The sequence below is a fragment of the Protopterus annectens genome, chromosome 4.part0 (assembly GCF_019279795.1).
Source record: "Protopterus annectens isolate FY-2018-M chromosome 4.part0, PAN1.0, whole genome shotgun sequence".
Classification (NCBI taxonomy): domain Eukaryota; kingdom Metazoa; phylum Chordata; order Ceratodontiformes; family Protopteridae; genus Protopterus; species Protopterus annectens.
In genome coordinates, this window is record NC_056733.1 from 146,494,403 (window position 1) to 146,509,421 (window position 15,019).

The window sequence follows — 15,019 nt, forward strand, 5'->3', positions numbered from 1 at the left end:
CCGAGCGGTCACCTATAAACCAGTTATTAGGCTTTCTGGGTATTAGCAGTCTCCAGAAAAATGATGTTACTATGCTCCTTCTCTCACCAGGAGCAAAACAGAAGCATTAATCCCTAGAAACATTAATCCCTAGATAATTACTGAGAGCCAGAATATGGTCTCTCCAGTGATTGGTCGTCTTGAACCAGATAGCAAAGATTTTAAAGGTAAGATAGAAAAAATGGGTTATTATCCTAAGAGTTACACTGTGCACTAAACAGTTAGATATGAAAAGGGGTCACTTGAGCTTTAGCAGCCTAAGGAAAGAGGCACTAATTTCAAAAGAGCAAGACAGTTGTTTGCACTGTCGGCACAACTTGGAGTACCTTCACATCAGCAGGTGTTTGTATAAACAGCACTTAAATCATAAACATCAGTGACTTTTGTTAATCAGTGGCCTAGGATACTGGCATTTAGATCAGAGAAATAGATACCACTAGAAGAGAACCCAGCAGCAAGCCTTGAGAAGCCTTTGTGATGTTTGAGAATAAATGTTCTACTGTTTTCCTTGTCAGAATGTAACAGATATGTGAGCTACATTTAGTCTTATAAAGCCTGCTGCAACTAAACTTAAAAATATGTGATTGAGTCTGCAATATGTGCTTTTCAGTGGGATAAAAATCTATGAGACTTTTTCCTATGCAATATAGAAAAATGTATACGAAGTTTGCAAGCAAAGCTTGTGCTTGCATCCTGCTAGGAAATACTGCAATTATACATAAGATCCGAAATGTACAGCAGACATGAAACACAAACCATAATTGTTCTGTCTTAAAATTACAAGATCTATAACGACATACATGCCAGAAAGTTAAAACCTTTAAACATGCAATTAGAAAATTCTGTAAGGAGATAACTATCCAAAAGCAGGAGCAAAATCATTAGCAGGTAAATGTGAAACTTTGCTGAAGTGCATCTCTGATTTATGTATTGGAAAGGCATAAGCAAAATAACTCAATGAACTCAGTAAGGAAAAATAAGGATTAACTACTCTGGAGCTTATGATGTAGAGACTTGTGAGTTTGTATTCTGCACTTAAGTCTCTGCCTGTGCAGTCTCCTGGAAATTTGGCAAGACTGGGTTAGGGCTTATTATACTAGCAATAATAAATTAGTAACTAAATTAATAGGCATGTAATCCAGGAAACCATTAAGGAGCCTAGTCCAAATTCCCAGTTGCTTTTAAGCACTGTCTGACTAAAGGACTTGTTGAAGGTCACAAAGTTGGAAAATGAAGGCTGAGAGAATCAAACCCTGAACCACAGGAATTATTTTAGTCAAGATATAGCTAGGAGAAAATGTAGCTGTAGGCTAATGTTTTTCTTTCTTGTAACCTATTTATTTAGCGTAACTATTTTCTATTTTCTCTGAACAAGTTTATATTTCACTGGATATTTAACTGTTAGCTGAACTAGGTAATTCATTCTTATATAAAGTATTTTTTTTTTATTTTTCACTTCTAGAAAAACTTATGACTGATCATTTATTTATTCATTAATAATAAGATATTTATTACTAAATAGTGACAAGCTGCTGACATCCACCTCTAATTAGCAGACTGCTCTGCTGCACACTATTATTTTTGATTTATTTGGCTTATATTAAGGCTGGAAAAGTAAATAGGAGGTTCCCTATCAGGTAATGTGGAGTTGTGGCAGTTTACTACAATAGGCTAGGACAGAAGACTGGAGGGTTGGGAGAATAACGCCAACTTTTCTTGAAAATTCAAATGAGTGCATATGAGGTCAGAAATGATACATGTCATGGATTTACAAACAAGGCTGATAAGACTAATGGGTCTATAATTACCAGGAATGGTGGTTTGACGATTCCTACATAAGGGGTAGAACAATGGCTGATCTCCAGGCTGAGAGCGAATAAGGAACTGAAGAATCATAGGGGGCACTTGTGGGGACAGTGAGTAATATGTAGTTTACATTAAAATTTTCAGCTAGGATATCAGCAGCTATTTATTTGACATCATCACCCATTAATGGTTTGGTTTGACAATGCATGATGATACCTATGGTGTACAAGGGAGGAAATATGTTAGCAATAACAAGATGCAGGACACCGTGTCCCCTAGGAGGATGTTTACCATCCATTCTACATAATTTGCATTTATATAGTCAAGGAAGCATTGGGCATGTTTTCCATTTGAAGTATAAGTGTGACAGTTTATTGCAGGAAAATTGAAGACATCTAGAATCAAAGTATTTGGGGTTATAGACACACTGGTTATGGTGTTACAGTATCATGGTCTGGGAGGGAGATGGAAGTATGAAGTGTCAGTTGATCTTTTCTATGGTGGCTTTGGTTTCCAAATTTTCAAATTTAGGGCCACACAAAACCCAGGAATAGAGATGTTGCTTTTATTGCACTAAAGCCACATGTCTGTTTCTACACAAATATGTATATGTTCAAGTTGTCAGAGGGCTTTAAGTATGAATATCTTTTTCATTAAGATTGCTGGCATTGAATATAGCTGCCTTAATATATTCTAACTGGGAATTTGGTAGGTGGAAATGTCAAGCACATGGAGTCTGCCTAAGCAAAGGGCATTATGGGTGACAACAAATGCTTTAGAAAGAAATGTAAAAGCCCTAGTAAAAAAGATGCAAACCACCCTCTGTAAAGCGGGAATCTGTTAGCCATCTTGCCCCAAGCAGGCACATGATGGATCCCCCTAGAATCACACCATCCTCTAAGCCAATTATTAAAGCCAGTTATCTTGTCCTTGAATTATGTCATCATTCTAGGTGACAGCACAATGTCACTGAAAAGCAGTATCTTTCCTGTCTCTAACGCATATTTAGAAAGGTCAGTTAAATACTGTTGCATTTTTCTTTGGGAGTAGTATCTTAGGTTATCCACCCCCACATGGACCACCACCAGGTTGTACTTCTATTTGACATGATGGACGGATCTAAGAACCTTCACAATATCCTAGATCCTGGCTCTAGAAAGACAGAAAACTGTAGCCCAGTTCTTATCCAGTCTTATGAGGGATGTATTTGGTGTTCACAATGGAGTCACCACCAAGCCATTTTTCTAAAGTGGATGTATCAGTTGTACATCTTAAGTGCTTGTGGTATGCACCATTGTGACTCACTAAAGTATGTGTAGAGGCTGTTGTTGTGCATGCTGATGATGCAGACGTATGTCTGGTGGCTATGCTTTCTTAGCTCTACTAAGTTCGGCAGCAATTTCTTAACTATCATGACATAAGTAAACACAGTAGGGATGATTTGTGCTGTGTTTGTGTACACGTGTTGCTTACCAAGTGCACAATGCTGTGAGCAAGGCCTCCAGATTCATAATACCAAGTGTGGCCAGACTGGCTAGAGAGGGGATTAAGAGATGAGGAAAGATATTCGCCAAGGTAAGAGTATGCTTAGTGATGCACCACTGTAAAGTTTTGATCAGTTGGAAAAAGAATTGTCACCTTGTAACAGTAATCTTTGTTTGTCTTTGAGTAGGTCAGCAAAGCAGAGCTCAGTTAAAAATCGTCAGGCAATAAAAGTCACTCGAGCAATAAAGCTAAACCAATGTGCTAGGAACTGAACTTGCTGAAGCATGGCTCTCAGTAAGAACATCCAAAAGAATGCAATCTGTCACACAATGAATCCTATCAAAAACAGAGACATGGATCACATAATTTCATCTACTATTAAATCCCCACACAAAAAAACAACTATATTTGTCATTCAGTCTGTCTAAATACAAAGTAAAAAATTAAAAATTACATCACTAAGTAATACACTGATAAACAGGTATCCCATACCACACTTCTAGATGTCACCATCCATGAAAATCTAAAGTCATATCAAAAATTAAAACTTGGAATCCCATCATACCTAACAAAATCATTCCTAACAGACTGCCTAGCCAACTATATGCTTCAACAATCCTAACCAATTTACAAAAAAGTCTCACCTGCATAGACTATTACAGAGGTTTGATGTAACAACTAACTCTGCAGTAAACCAGCATTCGTTTTCTGGAATAGTCTGACTGGGCATATACAGTAACCCCTTTTCAGCTGAGTCCTAAGGAAAAAAGCTCCAGCAACATAAAAGCATAAACAAATGTATGAAAAGTTTGAACAATAATGTGATAATTTAACAAAATTAATCTGTACGGTATAAATGAAAACAATAAAAATAGAGAAATAAATATTCATCTAGAGGGATTTAGACACCGAGTCCCCAGGTGATAATGTACAACTTGTTATTTCTTCATTTCCTTCCAAAGAAAAGACTTTAAAATCTTTCAAGGCCTGTCCTTATTAAAGTAGACCTTTTTTAGGGCAGGATGTAATGCTGGGTAGGAAGCAAGAAACAACCTACCAGAATAAGCACCCAAAAAACAAGAGTGATATGTACACAGATGATGCTTCCTACCCCATTGCACAAGATATGCTTTGAAGAAAAACAAATGCAAAGCAGAAATACTGATGTAGTATTGCTTTGTGAATATATTGTCAATAGCAGCTATCTATTATCAATCACTTCAGCAAAGTGCAAACTGTAGTGCCCTTTACCACCATTCCAGCATAGCTAGGATGTTGGCCAAAAGTCTGATTCACTTGAATCTACCCACGAATCCCTGTCAGCCCCCTGCTTCCTGATGAGAGTTAGGTGGTAGGGAAAGGAAAACAACTTGCTGGTCCTGGAAGAGTGGGGGTGGTGGTGGTCTCCCCTTCTCCCTTGGGAGCACTTCTCTCCAACCTCAGTAGCTTTTCCGAGCCCATGGTTACTGCCACCTAAGGGGAAGCATGCCTTCACATGCCATGTTCCCCTTGACCTTTTAGTGCTTTAGCACACTGTGACACAATAAACACCTAGTGCTCCCACTAAGTGTCACCCATGCCACCTCCCTCCCCACAGGATGGTCAAGCTGACATTAACTACTCATTCCTAACCTCCCTAGCCAATTCCTACTGGAACTCAAACTACTAATCGAACTTGGATCATCTGCACTGTAGTCAGGGCTTCCTCCCTCTAGTCCATAGACTTGGCCCAGTTTTCAAACACCCTAATATTGGGTGATTTCAATTACCCAAACATTAACTGGGAGAACTACTCAAGTACTAACTCCCTTGCCCAATGCTTCCTAGAATTTATAAACTTGAACACCCTGGATCAACTGGTCAACACCCCCACCAGAGGTGACAACATATTGGACCTGGTCATCACCAACATGGGCAACCGGTGTTCTACACCAGAGGTCAACCACTCGCTGGTTAGATCAGACCTTAGACAAATCACTCTGGATATTCACATTCCGCCCCCACCTCCAATCAAGGAAACCACCGTGAAAAACTTTTCAAAAGCAAACTTCACATTACTTAAGACTGAGGTGGAAAGGTTCACAGCCCCCATACTAAAGGACAACGCTGTCCAAGCTGCTGAATCCCTTACAAAGGCAATCTATAGCACCTGCAAGAATGCATGGATCGTGCTATCCCAAGCAAAACCAAGACTCACTCCTCCAAGAAAAGGAAACCAGTCTGGTGGACCCCTGCCATAAATAAGCTATACAATAGAAGGAGGAAACTAGTACAGAAAAGAGTAAAATCCCAAGAAGGAAAGACATCCCTGATCAGTATCAACAAGAAACTCCGATCCATCAGAAAATCATCCAAGGCTAGCTTTGAAAGAAAAAATTGCCAAGGACTCCAAAGATAACCACAAAGCGTTCCTTAGCTATGTCAAGAACCTAAGTGGAAACTCTCAGATCTGCTCCGAGTTAGTGCAGAATGGCACAAAATACACTGAACCGACTGATATTGCCAACATTCTGGCAGACAGGTTTAGTGCAAACTTCACCCCTCCTCTCACCCCCTAAAGGGCCCATAACCATACCAGAAGAATGTAGAGCCCTGGCAATCACTGACACACAGGTTAAAATAGCCCTATCCAAAGCCAAAAACATAGCTTCAATGGGACCAGACGGTGTCCCAGGCTGTGTCTTACATGAGCTCCAAAATGAACTAATCCCTCACCTAAACACACTGTTCAAACTCAGCCTCTCTACAGGCTATGTACCCATAGAGTGGTGCACAGCAACAGTTATCCCACTTCACAAAGGTGGAGCCACAATGGACCCCGGGAACTATCGCCCTATAAGCCTGACTAGCCTGGTCTGCAAGGCTATGGAGCACATCATCATGGAACTCATTAACAGAGACATTGGGAACCTCCAAACATTGGACCCTACCCAGTTTGGCTTTAAGGGCAGATCATGCCTCCTAAATCTGGTGGACTTCTTTGAGACAGTTACCAAGGCTTTAGACGAGGGAAAGGAGGTCCACACAGCCTACCTAGAGCTTGCAAAAGCTTTCAACATCATTCCCCATTCTGGTATTATAGACAAGCTCACCAGCCTGAACATAAACCCCTATGTCATGAGATGGGTTGCCATTTGGCTCACGGATAGAATCCACATGGTGAGAGTTACAGGCTCTAGGTCCGATTCTAAACCGGTTACAAGTGACGTCCCCAGGGCTCAGTCCTGGGACCCCTCCTGTTCAGTATATACTTCTCAGAGGTACAGACAAGCACAGAAGGACTATGGCTGACCAAATTTGCAGACAACTACAAACTGGGGGCCATAACTGATTCTCCGGCTGATACAGACATCCTCCAGAAGGGTCTCACTGATACTGATACCTGGTGTCAAAATCATGGCCTCAAGCTAAATGCCAAAAAGTGCATAGTCATCCCCTTTGGAAAAAACAAAGTACCCATGACCTACCACATACGTGATAGTCCCCTAAATACAGAAAATGTAATAAGGGATCTGGGGACCCAATTAGATGGTAATGTCTCCTTTGATAATCATATTGCCAAGGTGGTTAGAAAATCCTTCTATGTGGCCCACCTAATCACAAAAAGGTTTGCATCTAGAACAAAAAAGGTTATTGTGCCCCTCTACTCATGACTCATCAGACCCATCATAGAGTACAATGCCCCATTTGGGATGTACCTTACAAGACACCTGCAAAAGCTGGAAAGACCACAGAAGTACCTCATCAAGAGGATTACTGGCCTCAAATAGATGCCCTATGCAGCCCGACTGAAGAAACTCCAGCTGTATTCAGTTGCACACCGCTTACTCAGAGGTGATCTCTGCCTGATATACAAGGCCATGTCCAACCCAGAATTGATGGACATGCTCCACCTAAAAAAAAAAAAAAAAAATCACCCAGAGCCACACGCTCTAGGGATCTAAACCTCATCACAACGATAAATAGGACGTGCTGGAGGGATAGATTCCTGTCCCAGAGACTCCCCATGCATTGGAACAGGATTCCAATCTACAATAGGCAGAGCCCCTCACTAACACTCTTCAAGAGAAACCTTGACGAGTGGATGGGAAACAGAAAATTTACCTCGGGGATCACTGCAGTGGCTCTGCTGGATAGAGGTACAGGGAATTAATGGCTCTGCTGGACAGAGGCACAGGGAACTAATCTAAGGGGGCGGCGAAAGCCAACACATTCTGGCGAGGCTTATAGATGCCCTCGGGCAGATATCCTAGTACTTACCTATGAACCTATGTAATTTTGGGCTTAACATCAAAAATTTGCTGTAGAAAACACTGAAGTAAAAGAATCAAATAATTTGTTCTAGAACAACAATAAAAATCAGCTGATTCATGAACATCTGTGTTAATAATTTAAAAGATCATAAATAAAGTTCATTTTCTAAAAGTAATCTCCTTGAATGTTTGTTTCTTTTCTGCAGATGCTAATCTCTAAGAAGACTGACAATGGAAATCAGTACAGAAAACATTGCCCTTGGTGACCACTCCCGCTCTGAATCCAAAGATCTTTTAACTAGTCGAAAAGGGAGTACTATATACAGCAGCTGCAGAAGCATATCCATCTGGACGTCAGACACCAGAAGTGTGTGGGATGTGTACTACAAGTCCATCATACTCATGTCTGTTGGGGGAGCTATATTCCTCTTTTCACTCATATTAATCCTGGTATACTCCTTAGGGTTCTTCCAAATGTTCTGTAAAGTATTCGGACCTGTCTGTTTCTCTACTGGGCTAATGCTTCTGATAATTGGATTAGTCTGGATTCCCATTACATGGGAAAAAAGAAAAAAGAAGACTGTGTCGAGGCTTTTTACTATTCACAAACCTTCTTTCTTCCACTTGTAAAATGTTATTTACTGCAAACAGCAGGCACAGTGCAACATCTAACCTGAAAAAGCAGTCATTAAGAAGGAATGCTTCAAAGAACTGATAACAGTAGTTAGCATTTCTCTTCATTCATGGATGTTTTGTTAACAATCAGATTATATAATCACGAATAAGAATTTATCAGTCATATTTCTGGAAAACAGTATACTTCTCAGTGAGGGTCCAGAAAGCAAATTTCACTAAAAACGTATTAAATGCGGGTGAGGGTGAGGCATATTTAATACGTCTTAAAAAGATTATGGACAGCAAGTACTGTGTATGTAGAGATTACTGATTATTGATATGAAGTAGTCTGAAGCCCATTTCACTAATTACATAACTAAATGAGTATGGCCTCAATTAAGTTAATGAGTATGAGAAAATGTCAGAGGTTGCAGTGAAACTTTGTGCATTTTTTGGGCATGTCCTCATAGTTATATTTCATGGACAATTCCTTGCATCAAGTTTATAAAACAGTGCTCCACTCACTGTTTAATAGTTAAGTGTCTGTGTAGCCATAAGTAAGCAGCTAAACAATTGATTATTGTATTAGCACATTTATCCATGGAGGGACATGCAAACTATCAGGACATAAAGTGTCATTTAATACTTTGTCTCCTTCTCCTCCCATTCTGCAAATGATATTATGGAAAAAGAACTGAAAGCAATTATACTATACACAGCTAAAACTTTCTAACCTACCTATATTATGATCTTAGGAGAAGACATTCTACATATACATTGTATATTTCAGGTCTGATTCATTCATCTGCTGCTGTTTATCAAATGCAGATAAATTATCTGTCATATGTTTTAATCATGAATGTTTAATATGAATCTGTTATAGGCATTTATAAAAGAAGCCTTCATGTGAATAAATGCAGATGCAAAATGCTTTAAATATTTACATTATTGAGAAGAGATTGTGGAAAGGATATCAGTTAGTGTTCATCTGTACTTCACCTTCAATGTCTGCTGCATAAGTGAGATCTCTGGGCAGCCTAGAAACATGTACTGAAGTTTAGCTGTAAACATATTAGCACAGAGCAGCAGTACCTTTGCTAAGGGACCTCACAGAGTAGCTATGATATTTTGCATATTTGTACCCCTTAGACAAGAAAGCAGAATGTGCTAAAATATCTTTATTAGTTGCAGAGACCACAAATTTCAGCCTGTTAAGCCCCCCCCCCAAAAAAAAAAACAAAAATCAAACAAAACAACAGGTTATCATGTTGGTGCTAAAACTTACACTATTATGAAAACATATAATGTGTTGCTATTCATTAAATGCTGAGAATGACATCTCACTATTAAAAACTCATATATAAAGGTGAAAATACCATCATCTTTTGAGCCAAGTTTCTCTTTAATACTGAAAGTGACAATAGTGTTTCTGATCACACCCATATGACAGATGTGTCTATCACTATAACGAAGTAAGAGAAGCACAGCTCAGGTCGTCCACATCTGCCCAGTTTTACAGTAAAGCAACTCTCAGACATTGAAAGAGATGCAGGCTGTGAAGTAGTAGATTGATGCTTTCCCTGGCTCAAGGCTTATGCTGAGAACCTGTATATTTAATTCATGCAACTGTGGTGATAAATAATGACTGAGGAGTTCTGTGATAATCAGTATCTACTACACCAGCAACAGGTATGAAGTTTGACAAATACATTTTTACATAAACCAGTCAAGTGCATCCAGCTAGCAGAGCTTGGAAAGCTGCCAAGGGGATGGGGAGTGCTCCACCGGAGAAAGGTAGGTTCTGCTGCAGAATCAAAAAGCACTAATGCTTTGTATCATCTAATTATCACTATTAGAAGAACTGGGCTTCTTGGGTAGGAATGAATGGGCTGGAGGAGTCTTGCCTTGGCCAGCAATGTTTGGTTCTCACCTCCATGGAATTAATGGGTGCAAGAAAAGGAACCATCAAGCTAGATCCTATGGGAATAAAAAAAGTCCGGAAAGCATCACCAGGTACAAATGCCTGTTAGTTCTAGGTAAACATCATCACTTTCTGTTTTAATGGTGCACCTGGACTGATTCTCTGGTGACAAATTTATAACTATTAACCTACCATGGCTGTAAGAGAATTATGTTCCATTGTCTAGTATATATGATTTTTAAATGACTCCTTACAGAAATTAAAGACTCTTTGATCTGGTTAACTGATTTGATGAGGTTTATGCTTACATGGTATAGTGAGACCAAAGGAATTAAGCTCAGGTGCACATGACATACCCCTTAATAAGGCTCAACCCTGGACAAGCTCTGATTTGTTGACAAGACAAACATTCATTCATTCATTGTCATTAGAAAAGCCAGAGCATATACCGACATTCACTGGGCTTTAAGTAGAGAAACAGTCCTGGATGGGATGCCAATCCATCTCAAGATGCATGTACACACAAATACACAACTATGGGCAATTAGAGTAATTACCTATTTATCTACCTGCATGCATTTGGGATGTAGAAGAAACATGCAGATCCCAGTGAAGACACACATGGATAACAGACAGTCTCTGTACCGAACCCACCCACCATAAATGGGAACAGAACAGCAGAAGTACTGCAAGGCATCAATGTGTATTTCTGTACTAATGTGCTAGCACCAGGATAAACATCAGATGCTTTTAAAATTATCTGACTATGAAATCATATAACATATGTTTGCCACTGCTCTACACGGTTTGAGTCATACTGGTCAAAGTGGCATTAATCCTTGTTGTGCTTGAATGTGTGTATGTATATATATATATATATATATATATATATATATATATATATATATATATATAGATAATATGGTAGAAAGACAGAGACATATGTAAATTTTGACTGTGAGCACAATAATTACCAATTATATGTAAATGGTGTTTGTATGTTTGCTATAATAAGTAACAGACAGAACTTCCTAATTCATCTAAATATTTCTGCTGAATTACTCGCTGAAAGTTAATTCTATCTGCATTTTGTGAGGTTATTTTCTTTTTTACTTATAATGCTTGTTCTCTTTCTGTGTCAAAACCAAGCAGTGATTTTTAAAAACTCAGAATAAAGCCACTAACATGTACTTATTTAGAGTTTCAGTATTTCTAGTAGAACTATGGTATGCAACTCTCTCAGCACATTTCAGTTATTTTTTTGGTTATAAGAATAAGCACCTTGACATTCCACAAAAAGCAGTAGCCAAACGTATTTGACAAAGTAGAAAATGTGGCCAGATGTACCCTGGAATTCATAGAATCATAGGAAGTTACTAGGCTAATGGCTCTAGGGCTCTTACAAGCCTAGTCAAGTTCTACCCTTATTTCCATGATCAGCACCTATTGCCCCTGCCCAAGAGGGACACAGGTTCTATAGGGTGAATTTACGGTTACCCATCCAGTCATCCAGATTGCATTTAAAGAGGGCCAATGAGGTGTTGTGTTTGACATGAAGTGGGAGTCTGTTCCAAAGGTGTGGTAACCTCTGGAAGACAAATCTGTCCCTCCAGCAGGTTCTATTAATGTCACATACCAGGTTAAGGACTTTAGAGCGAAAAACTCGTGAACCATTTACCTTACAGAGATGCAGCATTTCCAATAAAGCAGGGTCAGAGATTGCCTTGTATGCAAGGCAGTGATCACCTCTGAGTAGTCTGTATGAAACAGAATAAAGTGACAGTGATTTCAGATGATCCACATAGGACAGATGCTGAAGACCTAGAATTTTCCTTGTGTGGAACCTTTGTGGTCTCTCCAATTGCTGCAGATGCTTGGAAAGATACATACCAAAAGGGGCATTGTACTCAATTATTGGCCTGATGAGGGAAGAGTACAGGGAGGTTATAACTTTTTTTTTTTCTGGAGGCAATGTCCTTATTTATGAGATGAGCAATATAGAATGCCCTTCTTATCACTGTGGATACATGGTGGTCAAAGGTGAGGTTGCTGTCAACCTGTGTGCCAAGGTCTCTCACCACTGAGTGCATACGTAAGATGTTGCTATTGATGTAGTAGTTAGCAGAAACATTGCTCTTACTGAAAGGGATGATAATACATTTTTTTGCATTGAGTTTAAAGCCAAGACTTTGGCACCAATCATTTGTTTGTGTAAGACCCTCTTGTAGGATGTTGACATCATTTGGGGATTATATGACTACTCCTAGTTTGCAGTCATCAGCAAACTTTGTCAGCCACAGACCTTTAGATTTTGCTTGCACTTCAGAGAAATAGATTCCAAACCGTAGTGATCCCTATGGAACACCACTGGTTACACATCTGCTATTGAAGGTGGAGTCCCCTATTTTGACTATATGGGTTCTATCAGTGAGCCTGTTAGCGACCCATCTAATGATATAAGGGTTTATACCTAACTGGGGTGAGTTTGTCAATGATGCCTGAGTGGGGGATAGTGTCAAATGCCTTGGTTAAGTCTATGTGGGCTGTATGCACAGATTTCCCCTTGTCCAGGGCATTGGTGACTATCTCGAAGTAGTCCACCAGGTTTAACAATCATGCTCTTCCTTTGGCAAATCCAAACTGAGTAGGGTCAAGTGTTTCAAGATTACCTATATCTTTATTGATAAGGTCCATGATGATTCACTCCATGGCCTTGCAGATAAGTCTAGTCAGGCTAATAGGTCTATAATTCTCAGGGTCATTGGAAGCACCACCGTTGTGCAAGGGAATAATGGTGGACATTTTCCAGTCAGCTGGGACAAAGCCAGTGCTTAGACTATGATTGAAGAGAGTACCCAATGGTATTGCTAATTCTTGTTGGAGCCCATATAGGACACAGCCTGGGATGTTATCAGGTCCCATAGATACTGTGTTCCTGGCCTTAGAGAGGGTGTTAACTACCTGTTAATTAGAGATACAAGGTAGAGGACAGGTGGCAGGGATCTCATGGGGTACGTGTGGTGGGGATAGGGGAGTGAAGTTTTCAAAGAACCTGTTGGCCAAAAGGTTAGCTATGTCCACAGGCTCAGTATATGGTATCATTAACTACCAGTTTGGCACACATCTGGGCCTTTCCTTTTAGGTTACTGATGTAACAAAAGAATGGCTTATGGTTGTCTTTAGTTGAGGAAGTTAATTTGGATTCATAGTTTGCTTTTGAGAATTTCACAAGAAGTCTTATTCGCTTGTTTAAACTGACGAGGGAGTGTTCCCAGTTTAGGGCTTGCTCACGCTTACTCTTAGATAGCAATTTCTTCCTCTTATTGTAAAGCCTGTTAATGGCAATTGTCTACCAGGCAGGTTGGCTCTTCCTTGAGGAGCTTGTTTTGGTCCTATTAGGTACGTCTGAGTCAGTGCAGTTAGGGTCTATATTAGAATGACGAATAATTAAAATGTCGAATGCTCTAAAGAGCGAAAATGCCGAACCTCAAAGTGTTTTTTGCGAGATAGCAGTACAGTGAAGATCGGAATATTTGCTCTTTCCTCACTGTAGTGCGATCTCGGAGTTGGCATATATATATTTAGTGGGGGAATAACCAATTTGAGGTCCAACATTTTCGCTCTTTAGAGCATTCGACATTTTAATTATTCGTTGTTCTAATATAGAACCTGCAGTTATACAGGTGTTTTTATAAAGCATTGGTGTAGAACTCGGCATAGTTGCCAGTTCCATCTGAAGGGGGAGGTGTAGAAACCTATTTCTACCATCCCATAAGAGGTTATAATCTGCTTTGAAGAAGTTTTTTAGTTTAGTTGCTGCTGGGGGGTCAGGTGTGATAGTTACTTCAAATGACACTGATTTGTGGTCAGATATCACCAGGGAAGACCTTACAGTGGGGTGCTACAGTAGTCCCCCATATTGGTAAGCACCAGATCTAGGATGTTGGCGTCCCTTGTGGGAATGTCAACAGATGGTCCAAGGCACTGGCATTAACTAAGCTGAGGAACCTTTAGGCTAGTAAGTTTGAGCACAGTCAATGGACGGATAGTTAAATTCACCCAAAACCATGATGGTCAGATGTATCTTGATAGACTCAAGCAGATCCAAATAGGCATAGTGGGCAGCCTGATTCATGGAGGGGGTCCTGTAGCTGGCAATGACTTGAATGGGTGTCCTACCAACACTTAATTGCACCTGAAGCATTTCCAGGGAATCATGCTGTTTGACCAATCTGAAGGTTTATTTATGTTTAATGAAAATTGATACACCATCTCCTGTAGTTTTCACACCTTCAGTTCTGATTCCAGAGTAAAGTACTAGGGCATTCATGAGCTCTTCTAAGAATTTTTGTTAGTAGCCTGTCATAATTCATAGTATTGCCTTTCCAGGGCTGAGATTACACATTTAATGACTAATTCATTCTTAGGATCTAGTCATAATATCTGAAAACTCCCACTCAGCAAAGTCATCAGGAAGCTTCCAGGCTGTCTTATTACTGAAACAGATAAGTAAGCCTACGTAAAAGTTATGGCTTCCCATGAATTAAATGCGTGCTACTGTCATCTTGTATTGCATCTTTTTATGTAGCACCTTGTAAACAAATCGGGCTGCTTTTCTTTATTTTCTTGTACAATACGTACAACTCCAACCTAGTAAAATAAATAAGAAAATTACAGAGTTAGGCAGTAGAAGGCTTTTCAAGTTTGATGTTGCAATATTATTTCAGTAAGATCACATGATATGGTCATTATTTTTGCAGTAGAAAGTAGCTTCAGGCTATTATTATCTTTAGAGTTGCACAAACAAACTGAAGCATAAAAACACTGAGAAGATGGCCTGAACGCTGCTTAAAAGTTCAGAGAATCAAACACCACATGATAAATAAAGGCGGTCAGTTAT

At 39.6% G+C, this 15,019-nt stretch overlaps 1 long non-coding RNA gene across 1 annotated transcript in view; it reads left to right on the forward strand.

The window, feature by feature from the left end:
* LOC122799223 overlaps positions 1–9,141 on the forward strand; it is a 191,078-nt gene extending 181,937 nt beyond the window's left edge. Inside the window, exon 2 of the long non-coding RNA XR_006364444.1 lies at positions 7,790–9,141. This is a non-coding gene — a long non-coding RNA (uncharacterized LOC122799223). The remainder of the gene's footprint in view (positions 1–7,789) is intronic.
* The last annotated feature ends 5,878 nt before the right edge of the window (positions 9,142–15,019 follow it).